The sequence below is a fragment of the Rhineura floridana genome, chromosome 8 (genome assembly GCF_030035675.1).
Source record: "Rhineura floridana isolate rRhiFlo1 chromosome 8, rRhiFlo1.hap2, whole genome shotgun sequence".
Classification (NCBI taxonomy): Eukaryota; Metazoa; Chordata; class Lepidosauria; order Squamata; family Rhineuridae; genus Rhineura; species Rhineura floridana.
The window spans coordinates 27,898,140-27,913,480 of NC_084487.1; the positions used below are offsets into that span (position 1 = coordinate 27,898,140).

Sequence of the window (15,341 nt, forward strand, 5' to 3'; positions counted from 1 at the left end):
ATTTACACTCCTTGTCAGGAAACCTCTGGTAAAACCCCTCAAACAGAATTAGGCTTAACTCCTTTTCCTTTTTGGTAGTTGTGTAGCTGAATGGTCAAGGTGCTGAATTCAGAACCACCCTTACCCTCAATGAACACACCAGGTTAAATAGAAGTAGCTTTATTCAAAAAATATAAGTGCACATTAAAATATAGCAGCAAACAATTCCTCAAAACCATACACCCAAACAGGGGTTTTAGGTACACATAAGAGAATTCATTCACACAAAAAGAAAATAACAACCTAGCTAACCTATCTACTTACATAGGAGGTAGTTGGTTGAAATTTCGTCTCTCCTCAGAGAGAATAGCATCAGTTGCAGGCAATGGAACCCTGCTTAGGTAGCCTCCCATAGGCACCAATCAGAAGGAACCTTTCAGAACCTTCCTAAGGGAACAAAAGAGTATGGGTCTCAAACCCTATACTTAAGGAAAAGAAGCCCCAACGGTGCAAGATTAATTAACCAATCAGGAGTCTTCTGATGTAATCCCTTTATAGATGTTTCTCCACTTTTTTGCGCCTTCCAGGCCCCCAACAGGGTTTCAATCTTCTCAGACACGGATGGCCTTGAGTGCCAGGCTCTTACTGATTAGCACAGATAACCAGGTGCCCCTGTTTAGGCCTCCCTTAACTGTCTTCAGCTGGGAATCAAAACTTAACATTTTTCCCTTTCCAAAGCCTGTTTCTCTAACAGCATGACACTCCCAGAGTTCTTTGCACTGAGCCATGATGGTACATATAATTTTACATTTTCAGAAAAATAGCCAGGTTCATGACACGCCCCTTTTTGGGAAGATGACATCAGAACTTGAACAGTTCTGCTTCATCGCCAACAGCAACCAGGGATAAGAAAAAACACCAAACTAGCATTATTATCTTTCCGGCGTCAGGTAAAAATCTTCCTCTTCTCCCAGGCATTTTAGCTTTTAGCATTTTAGCATTCTAACATTCCTGCATTTTAGTATTTAATATGCATTTAATATGTGTTTAATTATGTCTTAACTTTTGTATAATTAAGTTATTTTAATTGATGAGATGTGGTTTTTAATTGTATGTTACTGGTTTTGTTTTTTGTAAACCACCCAGAGAGCTTCGGCTATGGGGCGGTATATAAATTTAATAAATAAATAAATAAATAAATATAAACCCGGGAGAAATGACTAATGGGTAGAGTGCCTAGGGTTAGGAAGGAAGGAAATGTTGTCAAGTGGATTTCAAAGTTTACTTGTTTTCTTTGAAGTACAACTGACAGTGCATCTCAGTGTACTTCTACTGAGAAGTAAGCCCCATTGAGTTCAGTGGGACTTACTCCCAGGTAAATGCGTGCAGGACTGCAGCCAGGTAAGAAGGCTAATCCCACCCCAAATATGGGGCCTGTTGGAACTACCATTATGTGTGTGTGTTGCAGAGAAGAACTGTTGTGTTGTTCTGAAAAAAGGCATTCTTAAATATTTTGCTCCGGCTCATGCATTAAATCTTGTCTATTTAAAAAGACTTCTCATATTCCTTAGGAATATGACAACGTCCATAGCTCTTTTCCTCTCCTCTCTAATCCTTCATTTCCCATTGCTGATGTTTTTAGGGTACCTAAGCATTGAAAATAAGCCCCTGTTATTTTTTTTCTTTAATTGCATCTTTCCTAAAGCTGCTTTGCATACTTTTGCATTATATTTTTTTTAAAGGCAATAGGTCTCTTCCCCCCCTTTTGCTGCAGTTAAAAAACACATTTTGACTTCTCTTCCCCCCTCCTCAATTTTTCCCCACAGAAGGTAGTCTCCCCCCCTGCCGAACTGCAAGTTGCTTTATAAAGTATTACGCATCCCTTTTAATTGAACTGCACAGTACGTGACCAGCAACTCCATTAGTAGAATTTATTTGAATAGATGGCACTAAACACGCAAGATGGGGGGGAGGTTGAGAGAGCAAGACAGTTGGTAGGTAAGGTTTGACTGGCACGTGTGCACACGCACACACACACACACCAGCATAATGTCCCGTTCAGAGTCAGATCCAAGAGGCTGAGACGTTGGTGCAAGTAAATCTTGTTTTATTAGAGTAATGGATACATTAAAAGCAATGCGCTTCATAGAATTCCTACAATAACTCACTAGAAATTCCCTAACTACACTTGCTCTGCAACGTAAAAGAGAGTTGACGCAACACCTGGAAAAGACACAACAACAGCTGGACCTTCCGTGCCTTCTGGTCGTGGAGGCGCCTGCAACTCATGCCTTCCCCCTCCCTGCTCTTCGAGAGAGAGTGGAGGTTCGACACATAAGGAACTGGCCCACAAAATATTTGGGGGGTTGAATGAACCGTTGACATATATACAAATATAATATAAATTTGACATGCATAAAAATGTAAAATGTATCTGCAGTTACAGTATGGAGGGAGGGGTGGAAATAATGTTCCACCCAAAGAAAATGTAAAGGGCCATGGAAGTAAAGTGTTACCAGAACAACTTTGAGAAGACAACTGTTGCCAAGGTAGGAAAGGACAGGGAGAGACAGAAGAAGAGAGAGGGATGGTGACATTCAGGGTATTTTAAAACACCCTTGGATTAACTGGAATGACATTCTAATCCCAGCTGGACTTCAGGAAAGCTGCAGTCTTGGTGGGTTATGGAATGATATTTTTCTCCATATGGTCTCTGTTGCAGCCTCCTGGATTGACAAAGTGCCCCTCTCCACCCCACCTCTTTGTTGTTGTTGTTATATGCCTCCAAGTTGACTACGACTTATGGTGACCCTATGAATCAGCAACCTCCAAGAGCATCTGTCATGAACCACACTGTTCAGATCTTGTAAATTCAGGTATGTGGCTTCCTTTATGGAATCAATCCATCTCTTGTTTGGTCTTCATCTTTTTCTACTCCCTTCTGTTTTTCCCAGCATTATTGTCTTCTCTAGTGAATCATGTCTTCTCATGTGTCCAAAGTATGATAACCTCAGTTTCATCGTTTTAGCTTCTAGTGACAGTTCTGGTTTAATTTGTTCTAACACCCAATTATTTGTCTTTTTCGCAGTCCATGGTATGTGGAAAGCTCTCCTCCAACACCACATTTCAAAGGAGGTGATTTTTCTCTTATCCGCCTTTTTCAATGTCCAACTTTCATATCCATACATAGAGATTGGAAATACCATGGTCTGAATGATCCTGACTTTAGTGTTCAGTGATACATCTTTGCATTTGAGGAGCTTTTCTAGTTCTCTCACAGCTGCCCTCCTCAGTCCTAGCCTTCTTCTGACTTCTTGACTATTGTCTCCATTTTTGTTAATGACTGTGTCAAGGTATTGATAATCCTTGACAAGTTCAATGTCCTCATTGTCAACTGTAAAGTTACATAAATCTTCTGTTGTCGTTACTTTAGTCTTTTTGACGTTCAGCTGTAGTCCTGCTTTTGTGCTTTCCTCTTTAACTTTCATCAGCATTCGTTTCAAATCATGAATGAATCTGTCATCCTGGCATCTCTTTTATAGAGTTCTTCAGTGTATTCCTTCCATTTTCCTTTTATTTTATCTCGGTCAGTCAGTGTGTTCCCCTGTGGATTATTCAACATCCCTACTCTTGGTTTAAATTTCCCTTTCATTTCTCTAATCTTTTGAAAAGGGGCAGAGCATTGTTGCTTTGCTCAGTTCCCTTTGCAAGGGCAGCAGCTGCTTGCACCAAGCCGGCTCCAGTGCGGGTGCAAGTCACGTGTGCTCCCGATGCCAACACACGCACCGCACACTTTTCGCTTTAATCGGCTGTGCTTCCTGTCTTTGACCTCTCAGAAGCAGGGCAGACCCTTAAAAGCGAAGGTGCTTTTTTTGCTAACATGTTCTTTTAAAAAAATTATTATGAGGATGATGAAATTACCTCTCTTTTTCTCATTGAAATGTTATCTGCGCATTAAAAAAAAAAAGCTAAAAAGGTACCTTTGGGTTTCCTGCGGGCCCATGTGTGTTTCAGTGGCACACATGGGCTTTATAAAATAGCCAGTGGAGAAACTGGGACAGGCACAACTGGTCTCAGGATGCTTGTTACAGTTGCTTTTCTGAAGCTAAGCAGGAGCATAAATGAGTTCAAGGAAAAAAGTTGGGTGGAGGGCCTTTCATGAAATTCTAAATATTAAAGGCAGGTTGGAGCTCGGAAGTGTAGCTGTCTTTTTCTAGTGTTGCACAGTGAGAAGGCACTATTGAGAAAGGCACATAGGCAATATCGTAGTGGCAAATTCAGAAGTGTAGGGTCCTTTCATGATAGTCACAGCCACTCCCCTCCCCTGCTTTTTGCTGCTCGGTTCAGAATGAGATCCTTGTTAATGCCTTCTCCCACAACAACAGACATCCCTAGGGGCCAATCTGCATGAAAGAGGAGTGTGTTAGATATTGAGAAGTGTCTTCTCAGTGGCTGACTCACCTTCTTTCACTCTTGATTGGCTCCAATCCGCAGGAAAGGACAAGGAAGTGTGTCAGAAGCCTCTTCTCAATGGCTAATACCAGAGCTTGGAAAAGTTACTTTTTTGAACTACAACTCCCATCAGCCCAATCCAGTGGCTATGCTGGCTGGGGCTGATGGGAGTTGTAGTTCAAAAAAGTAACTATTCCAAGCTCTGGCTAATACACACCCCTTTTATGCAGATTGCCTCACAGGATCCTGGAAACAAAGAGACCCTTCTGGGACCCAGAGCTTGGAAAAGTTACTTTTTTGAACTACAACTCCCATCAGCCCCAGCCAGCATGGCCACTGGATTGGGCTGATGGGAGTTGTAGTTCAAAAAAGTAACTTTTCCAAGCTCTGCGGACCCTGCTCAGTAAGGGGTCTAAGACCCACCAGGACCCGGACGACTACACCCCTGCACATAGGGGTGGCTGTCAAATTACAGCTACCATCATACCTAGCCATGCAAGTTGGGGCTGATGGGATTTGGAGTCCATCCACATCTAAAGAACCACAGCTTAGCCACCCTGGCATAAAATAATCTATAGCTATCAGGGGTTTTGTATTTTCCGTTAGAGGGGATTCTCACATACCGTCTCACCACTTGATACCTCTCACCCATCTTTCCTGCTCTGTCCGTTATGTTGCAGTAACAGGTTCTCCCAGACCATGCAATGAGTCCCTGGATTGTCAAGATTCTGTTGCTGACTCCTTTCCCCTGACCATTTAGAATCCTTTGAGAACATTCCATGATGTCACAACTGCTCAACCAGTGGGGCAGGTGCTCCGTAGGCAAGAGGCGGACAATAGTTGACTGTTAGCATACTTTGTCATCACCAAGACACTCTTTCAAAGATGACATTTCTCTAACTTTATTCCAATGCAGGGGTCAACAAGTTTTTTAGACCAGTGGGCACATTTGGATGTTTGAGCAAGTGCCGTGGGCATTCTTTCCCTGCCTCCCCTCTCATTTCTTCTCTCCCCCTCCCCTGAATGACACACACACACACACACACACACACACACACACACACACACACACACACAAGTGAAAGAAAGAGAAAAAGTGCATGCACACAGACACTCATGCGTCACTTTTCCAAGGGTCAAATAATCAACCTGAGCCTTGAAAAGCACATAGAGGTAAGAGAGGAAGTAGGAAACTTCCTCCTTCAGTTCTCTCTCCTGGCTATGCTTAATAGATTTCTATCAACTTCTCCATCCTATGGAGCTTTGGATGGCCCCGCGCTTGGCGATATAGAGAAGCTGGGCTGCGGTGGGGTTTTTCCTCTATCTTCATAATTTTGATGTAGTTCTTAAATGTTTTTACTTCGAATTCTGTTGTTTTCTTACTGAATTTTCACTTTAACCACATGAAACTATGTATAAATGTAAATACATTTAGGCTGTGTGTATGATATTGTAATTTAAAGGTGTAATTTTAATTTTGCTAGTTGTTTATGTCACTACTATTGCCATTGCATTCAGTGATATACGGGAATTACGATTTACGAGTAACATTAGTACAAAAACATTACTAAGGATTCTGTATGGTCTGGTACGGGAGGAGGTCCATGGGGGGGGTGACACCATGAGTTACCGCACTGGGTGACACCAACCCTAGTGACGCCACTGGAGGAGCCTGCACCTGTCTTGCCATCTTCCTGTCAATGGCCATGCAGATTCCTTTTTTAATCTTCTGCCAAAAAAAGGGGGGCCTTCTCAGACAAGCTTGCATATGTCAGTGATAAGTACATGCCTTCCCTCCAGCTTGCAGTCTGGAAGATACAGCACAAAAGGAAAGGGGATGGAGAGGCAGGAGGACAAAATTAAACCAGGCAATATTCCGCAGTAACAGAGTTCATAGAAAGACCCACTGGAGCGGAATGGTGTCAGAGGGAAAGCAAATTGTCACTGGTGATAGTGCCAATAAAGTTGTCCCACTCTAGGCGGAGGGGCAACAAACAAATCCAAGGCACACAAACCCCATATATGGAGACATCAATGACTATTTGGGTAGATGTTTGAGGGGGGGCCATGACAAGCACGGGTGGCATGTTCCACTTCCACATAAATAGATACTCAATCTCCATGGAGCCTGCAGGTCTATAAAGCAGCCTAGAGAAAAAAGATGAACACCACCAACTTGGGTTTGACTTGATGGTCTTAGGCCACTTCCACCATATTCTAGGGGTATATGACCACCATCACCCTGGATAGAAAAAAGCCAACACTGTGGGTGCTTCCTTGCAGTTGCAATTTTCAAGTCGGATTCAATAACATACCATCAAATTCTGTTTGTGCAGTTAAAAATGCTTTGGAGGACTGCCTCTTATAGTCAGAGGAAGGCAGTACGAAGAGCTAATAAAGGCATAGGATCATTTTTCTTTGCAAGTGCTGATTTAAATTTTGGCACCAATGGGCACAATTTTGTCCATTTACCTTTTCAACAGGGTCCAGGGCAGGGAACACAGGCAGCTCCTCCCCAATCTCCGAGCGGTGAGATTTCCAAGGTCCCTGCGCTCATCCAAGGTTTGGTTTCCTTTGGGAAGACGGTTAGCGGAGACTGCGGTGTCTTTATGAAATATGGTTTATTTACACACGGCACCCCAAAAAGCCATGGTGCGGAGTGTGATGCGTCCTTCCCTGGCTCTCCCTGTCAGGTTCCTACCTGCTCGTGGTTACTGCCTGTCTCTAGGCACCACCAGGGACTCCACCAGTCCGGACCACACTCTCTTATGGTTTACCTATCCACTCTAGCACAGATCTCAACAGATCCCCCTGCTAGGCAACCACCAGTAACGTCCCAATACTAGTATTCCCAGAGACTCTGAATACTGGTATTGTTATTCTCTTCACCGCTGCCACCATTTGTTACAGTTCCCCTTCAGCCTTGGTCATTACCTTACCCTCCCTTCTGGTCTGTGAAACCCCAGCCAAGGATCAGGCCTTTGGTAAACCAAATTAAGTATTTATTACAGATAACAAAGCTAACAAGATTAACAAGATTTCTTCTTAAGGCACATAAGCATATGGTTTTACTCAATACTAATCTGAACTCCACCTCCCTCCTTCTTCACTCTCTCCTGGCTAACAACTCTCACAAACCCCACCAAGCAATCCACTCTTTCTCTTCTCCCCCCTATTCCACTCTCACTCTTCCTTTTATACATTCAACCATTTTAAACACTCAGCCAATCATCTCGCATTCTACTGCCCATTCACTCCCCCTCTTTCACTCCACTTACCATGTATCTTCTAAAACAACAACACTTACCATATATACATTAATATAGGAACATCACACGGAGGGCCAATTTCTCTGCCTGCCTCCTGTGCCCAGCCTTTCTCTAGACACACTCTCAAACAAACTTCTCCTAGCCACCAGGAAGGGGAGGAAGGCTCTCAAGTGTTTCAATAGTAAAAGGATCTTCTGGGCCCATTTCACCAGTTGCTGGGCAACTAAATAGGCCCATTAACTACCTGGCCACTGTATTTGGTTAACAAAAGAAATTAATCTGGCCAGCAGAGAGAGTTTCTTGGCCCCCAGGTGCAAGTCTCCAAATCAGAGGTGTGAAAGGGGGCCCACAGGAATCATCCTACCCAACCCCCATGTTTCTTCTTCCATGGCGCTGAAACCCCCAACCCCCCATAAGTCGCACAGGGTCCCCCAAGCATGCCCAGGAGACCAGTGGGGGGGTTGCAGCTAAAGGCCCCCTCTTTTTGTTTGCGTTTGTGTTTTTGTTTAAATCCCCTTTTTCTCTTGATGAGGTTTTTCCCTGACAGCATGTTTCTTCTTCCATGGCGCTGAAACTCCCAACCCCCCATAAGTTGCAGAGGGTCCCCCAAGCATGACCAGGCGACTAGCAGGGAGGGGTGCAGCTGAATGCCCCCTCTTTTTGTTTGCTTTTGGTTTTTTTTTAATCCCCTTTTTCTACTTGATGAGCTTTTTCCCTGACAGCATGTTTCTTCTTCCATGGCGCTGAAACTCCCAACCCCCCATAAGTCGCAGAGGGACCCCCAAGCATGCCCAGGTGACCAGCAGGGAGGGGTGCAGCTAAAGGGCCCCTCTTTTTGTTTGCGGTTGGGGTTTCATTAATCCCCTTTTTCTACTTGATGAGCTTTTTCCCTGACAGCATGTTTCTTATTCCATGGTGCTGCAAACCCCCACCCACCAAAAGTCACAGAGGGACCCCCAAGCATGCCCGGGCAACCAGCAGGGAGGGATGCAGCTAAAGCCCCCTCTTTTTGTCTGCGGTTGGTTTTTTTAATCCCCTTTTTCTACTTGATGAGCTTTTTCCTTGACAGCATGTTTCTTCTTCCATGGCGCTGAAACTCCCAACCCCCCATAAGTCGCAGAGGGACCCCCAAGCATGCCCAGGTGACCAGCAGGGAGGTGTGCAGCTAAAGGGCCCCTCTTTTTGTTTGCGGTTGGGGTTTCTTTAATCCCCTTTTTCTACTTGATGAGCTTTTTCCCTGACAGCATGTTTCTTCTTCAATGGCACTGCAAACCGCAACCCCCCATAAGTCACAGAGGGTCCCCCAAGCATACCCAGGCGACCAGCAGGGAGGGGTGCAGCTAAAGGCCCCCTCTTTTTGTTTGCGGTTGGGTTTGTTTGCTGTTTGGTTTTTTCAAAGTAGGACACCCAAGGAGCCACGGAATGAAGGTGGAGGGAGAAGCCTGCAATGCTGCAATGGGTTTTTTGCCCGGATGACACTAAACTAACAGCAGAAAAGAGGAGAATAGCACCCCCCAGTGTCCGAAGACTTTACCTGCAGGAGACACGGAAACACCGCCCCTTCAGTTAACATTTTAAATAGGGGGGCGCGGCAAGAAAACCCCCGAATGCAGTTAATGCCAGCGCATGTGAACACCAAATATATATATATATATATCTGCAGTGAGGATGGACGTATATGAACCGTCCAAATCAATCCCGCTGCAAAAAGAAGAATTTAAAATGTGGATCCAGGATCCCATGTCAACGGGGCCAGAGTTAGCTGCAATCTTTGCCGGACTCTCCAGTGCTGTATATCCTGAATAAACCTAGAATCTGGTTTACTTGAAGAAGTCTTCCAGTGAATTCTGTGAGATGTACATAAAATATGTTGCTTTTGCAGAGTGATTCAAGCATATAAATGTGTAACTTTGTGTAACCTTTAACAATATAATTAGATGTTTAAAATCATATAGGGGTATGTGTGTGGCTTTTACAAATTGCTTTAACTGCATAAGTATGTTGTTATGCGCATACCAGGGAAAAGGGAGGGGGGTACAAGAAATAGCAGAATAAGCAATAAAAAGCTGGACAAGACGCCAACAACAGGAAACAGATGCAGGTGTGAGACAACTTGTGGTTAAGCTAGATTTTAAATATAGTAAGAAAAAGAAAACATGCAAAGGGGTTGTCTATAGAATCTAGATATAACTTTGGTAGGAGGGGGAATATATCAGGGAAGGGGATGGATATACCATATATGGGTAATAATAAATATGAGTATGGGGGAACTAAAAATATGAGTAGTGGGAGATGTAAACAGAGGCGGGACTTCCTGTGACATGAATAGGTGGCACGGATAGGCTGTAAACCCTGAAGTACTCGACCAATGAAACGGGAGGGAACGAAGCGTTGGGCTATAGGATAAAAGAACTGTACCAATGTCACTTGGGTGTGCCTACTGGACACCCGCTCTTGCAAGAACGTTTAATAAAATGTAAATCTCTGTTTCACCAATGGTTTCATTGTGGGTCTCTTAAAGAACCTTTGTTTCCAACAATTCCTCTACACCTTCTTGATCTGCTTGTTTTACTTCATTGACTGTACTGCAGTCTACATTCACACCATACTGTACATTTAAAGTATCCCCCCACAAGAATTCTGGAATCTGTAGTTTACCACTCTCAGAGCTACAATTACTTGCACCGTTAACAAACTACAGTTCCCATGATTTTTTTGGGGGGGGGGAGCAAATGTGCTTTAAACGTATGCGTGTATGCAGGCTGATGTAACTCAGATTCGAGGCTCTGCCTGAGGAGTCAAAACAAATGGAGCTGGGCTTTAGGGCTTGGTTTAGATCAGGCCTCTCTAGATTTATCTGCCCCTGGGGGGCTCTCCCTAGGACACACTCCCTAAGAGGAGGGCCGTGTGTGGAGGCCCGGAAGACAAAAGAGAATTCTGGAAGCATCAGTGACAGAGAATGGCCTGGCATCTCCGTGTTCCTGGTTGATAAACAGAACGTATGTTTTCAAAGTGGATCGCTGTCCTCTCTGAGGTATCAGCTGAGCAGCTGGAGCAGGCTACAAAGCCTACTACATTCCATAACCATATTCTACTGTTTTCTAAGGTGCCTTGGAGCCGATCAGGAGTTTTTTGTTAAAAAATAAACAAATGCCGAACAACAGCACTATTCTGTGCATATCTACCAAAAAGTAAGCCCCGTGGATTTCCATGCGACTTGCTTAAGATTGTATTCTGACACTGCAAGTCTGGACATGCCTAGTAAGCCCCGCTGAGCTCAGTGGCATTCACTCTCATGTAAGGGTACATAGGCTTGCATCATAAAAACAGTCTGGATTCGAAAGTGCCGCAAGGAATTGTGAAGGGGTCGCGCTTTCTCGTTTATCGCTTTGAACCGTTTGTGGGTTTTTTTGCGGGCTGTTCCTTGTAAATAAAACAATCACGACAAAAGCAGCAAGGAGCACCGAGACAACAGTTTTTATGATATGTAGCGGGAAGGGATGAACCCAAAAAGCAAACCACGGCGATGCCTACACCGCAGGTTCCTCGGTTTTCCTTCCTTGGGGAGGTGAAGTTCTTCCCTCCGCCTCTTCGTGGGCGGTTCCAGGTGGACTGGGGCGGGGGAGGAGTGCAAATTTCTGCTCAGTCCTCCTCGCGCAAAACAGAGGTTTGATAGCAGGTTTTCAGAAAGGGAAGGGTGAGGGAGACATCTTTAAAGAAGCTTGCTCCAGAGCTTCTCTTGCTTCACCGACAGAACCGCCTCTTCGCCGGTCTCGTTCTAGACTCCCACCAGGTTTGCCTGGCAGACGTTAAAAGTCGACAAGGAGGAGGATTAACTGCTTGTAAAAACCGACACTTTGGAGTTTTGTTTTGTTTTAAAGTCTTTCCTTCCCTCCAAAGGAGGGGAGGGAAGAGTCCTGGCTCGCTTCCGTTGTTTCCTGGAGAGTCGGCGCCTTGAGGCGACTGCCGTTGCCTCTCCTTCCTTCAACCCGGCGGGGAATCTCGTGTCTTGTGAGCTGAATGGGCAGCGCGGGGGCTGGCGGAGACCGATAAAATGTACTGAGGTGGGTGGGTGAGAAGAGCGTTCGTGGGTACAAAATGGCGAGCGGGGAGGGAAAAAAAACTACCCAGTTCTGTAATTGAGAGGAGGGGGTTGGTGTTGAGGAATCATCTAAGTCTCCAGTCACTACTAATTAATTCCCAAGTCCTCTCCGTGTACCTCCCAGTGGTGTTTCTGTCTCTCTTCCTTCTAGTATAGTGTGAGCGACGGAAAACGCGACCCCCCCACAAGAACAACAACAAAAAGCTTTCCTCGTTTTTGTTTTCCCTCCGTACTTTCCCAAGGACGTTGCTTTCCCTGCTGGCAGTTTCCGGCTTGGGGATGTGATTTTTGTGGCGTCTTTTGCTCAGCCGCTGCGACCGCTGGCTGTTCTAAGCCCCCCTCCCCTGCTTCTAGTTGCTGTGAGATGAGCGTCTTAATCCTAATTGCCACCCTCTTTCTCTCCCTTTAGCTCTTCTGCACACAGTTGAGGAGAAAGGCGCGTTTAGGGACATCGCAAAGCTGTGCCAGGAGGACCTTGCCGGCCCTGTGCCTTGCGAGCCGGCTCCCCAGGCCCGCCAACCCAGAGGACCGCTGGCGCCCAGTAGAAGGAGACGAAGTGAAATGACTGAGATTTATTTCTGAATAGGATAAATGGGCCCTCCGTGAGTGTCATTTTTGTTTAGTTCTTTAAAACATGTTTATATCCTGTGTTTTCCGTTTAAAGAATCCATAAGACGTGGGAGAGGACGACTGCTACCCATGTAAGCTTCCCAGAGGCCTTCCCTCAGGGAAGGAAAGGGAATGCTAGTCCAGGCAAGGCCTTGTCCTCTTTGTCTTTCACAGTAATTAAAATACACTTTCTGTCTCAGAATACGTATGAGAGATCATCTTTTGTAATGTTGTTACTGTGATTATGTGAGGGTATCCATAGTTAGGTTCTTCATACTTTTCAGGGTTCTCTAAGGACTGGTATGGTTACACCTCCAGGGCTCTCTGATATCCATATCCCTGAGAGCCGCTACATAAAACAAACTCAAACAAAAATTTCCTGTTGAGTTATTGCTGGTATTACTCTGGAGAGTTGATTGTATCCCTCCCTCACAGATGTGACTCCTTGATCATCTTAGCAAGAACTTTTTTCCTGATGATAAAAGGTTTGCTGAATCAAAAGCCAAATCCATGGCAGACCATGACACATTATTGTTTATCGTCTCTTTTAACTTTTACCAAAGAAGTATGTGTGCGTGTGTAAAAAATAAATAAAAAATAAGGGCAGGATTGCATATTACTGGGTTTTCTTTCAAAGATTAATTATCTTTAGCTGACTCCTCATGTGCCAAAACAAATTCATCTTGAGTTGTTGTTTTGATGCATTGATGTAATCTGTTTCAGGAAAGTAATTAGCAACAGGAAATCATTTTGTAAAAGCCAAAAATTGTCAAGTTGACCTTGTAACTTTTTCTAGATGTCTCCAATTTTTACATCTTCAAAATAGATTTTTGAATATAAATTTCTGAATATAAAGTCAGAGTTAGAATATAAATACAACTATTTGCTGCTTGTATATCTTCAGCCCATACCTAATTCACATTGGTTTGGAAGTAAGGCTCCTTTAGTGGAGTGGCATAAATCTGCGTAAAATCGCAGTTGTACAGCACAGTCCTCTGCATGTTTACTTGGAAGTAAGCCTCACTGATTTCATTGAGACTTGCTCCCTGGAGAGTATAGGACTGCAATGGTCAGCTACTTATTGTAATTGTACTTACATTTATAGGAATGCCAAAGAGCTATGCTTTTAGCACTTACTTCATTTTCTCTATTTTATTGCATAAAGTGTCACAACAGTTTGGTGCTCTTCAGTTATTCTCAAATGTTACTTTGGTGAATCAAAGGGGGAACTGTGGCAGCCTGGCCCTCAGAGGCCACAGCCTGGGCAGAAGGTCGATGGTGGCAGCAGTGTGTAGATGGGCGGGGTGAAGTTTGTCAATCCAGGGGGAGGAAGGGAGCTCTGGTGATGGTAGGTGGGCTTGGCAAGCAAATCAAGGAGAGGTGGAGCCCCTAGTATAGTATCATGTTAACCATTAAAATACAGTCAGTGTTAATTCACCTAGACAAGCCTTGGGCTCCTTTGTCCCCCTTCAAGGCATTTTGGGCAGCTTGCCAGCTTGAGATAAAACCAATACTGTCTGGCAGGAACATCCTTATATGGAAACTCAGGAAGTTGAATTTGCACAGCAGCCAGAGTGCCAGGCAGGCTGCCAAGTGGGTAGTAAACAGGATAACCGGAACTGACTAGCAGAGTGCATCACAAAGGGGATGGAATGTCCTCTCTGGGACATCTACAAGTTCACTGAGGGGGCAAAAGTGTGTCTGGACTCACACACTGTAGTCCAAGTCATGACCTCATGTAGTCACCTAAAACCAGATAACACATAGCTATAAATCTGTAGAGAATACCCTGCTATTTTACCAGTGATTGTTAGCCTGGTTGAAGATGCTGCTGCCAAAATCCCAAGGGTGAAATAATGCAATTTCTTTCTGGTTAAGAATTATAGGTATTAAGGTAATATAATAGAAGTATTAAGATATATTTCAATGTAACTTGTTTGATTCTGACATAAGGCTAAGGTCAATTATCTGCATTTATGTAAACTATTAAGTGTTAAAATGTTTAAGAAGTAACTGTTATTATAGAGTTATTCCGCTGTTGAATTCCCATGATTTTTCCTGATAATCTCACATGCCCTAAGCATTCTTGGGTGGATCTCCAACCCTTAGCCTACCTATTCATATGACTGCTGTTGGAAACTGTGCAACCTTAGGCGAACACAACATCTGACATACAAGGATTCTATCTAGCTAATGGGAAAAGGGAATAACGTAAGAACCCTCGATTCCGTGCATTCACAAAAAAGAGGCTGTCTTGCTAGTTTCAATATGGTGGCAGTGATGAGGACCACAGGAAGAGTAGGACAGATAGAGACTTAGTTATTGGTTTACTTGCCCCCCCCCTTCATGGTGCAGTCTACAGTCCATGCTTTGTTATGGTCTCTTTCATGAGGTGGTTGTAGAACGGGTGGACAATCTGCGGCTTCACATTCTAGAATGTGTCACAGGAGCCCAACTGGGCATACCCCTGCTTAGTTCAATACTGGGAGGCCCTATACACCAACACTCTCAAGACACAGAATTGATGCTTTGATTAGATAGCTTTATTTCAAGCAGCTGCTTGGGAGGTTGTCCAGAGATACAATTCTCAAAACAAGCTCTCCGACATGAGTTTTAGACCAACTTTTACACTTTTTCAAAGTTACATGATTACACAATTATCACATGATAATACATAACAATATGTCACTCATTGGCATGAGTTTTCAACACTTGGCATAAACAAGTAACTAAATTCTAGGAAAATATGCAATGTCAAGTTGACTTTTCGCTTCCTTGCAAACAAAGATCCCTCTTTACCCCTCCTCATTTCCTTTATGACTCCCTTGACAAAATATGCCAAACAAGTAAGCATTTTAATACTTTATATTATTCAGCTGTTGTCTTAGTTCCTTGCACAGCAATTTCAGCATGTATTCTAAACAAATTGA

General features: G+C 44.0%; 1 protein-coding gene and 1 long non-coding RNA gene across 2 annotated transcripts in view; both read left to right on the forward strand.

Annotated features, from left to right (window-relative positions):
• The first annotated feature begins 740 nt into the window (after positions 1 to 740).
• LOC133363297 (uncharacterized) lies at positions 741 to 7,121 on the forward strand. The gene is made up of 3 exons (XR_009757657.1): positions 741 to 929; positions 2,702 to 2,855; positions 6,915 to 7,121. It is a non-coding gene; the product is annotated as an uncharacterized LOC133363297 (long non-coding RNA).
• A 3,956-nt stretch (positions 7,122 to 11,077) lies between these two features.
• The window catches only part of RESF1 (retroelement silencing factor 1), a 50,478-nt gene continuing 46,214 nt past the window's right edge, over positions 11,078 to 15,341 (forward strand). The window contains exons 1-2 of the mRNA XM_061638715.1: positions 11,078 to 11,764; positions 12,212 to 12,404. The gene's annotated coding sequence lies outside the window, so the exon portion shown is untranslated. The remainder of the gene's footprint in view (positions 11,765 to 12,211; positions 12,405 to 15,341) is intronic.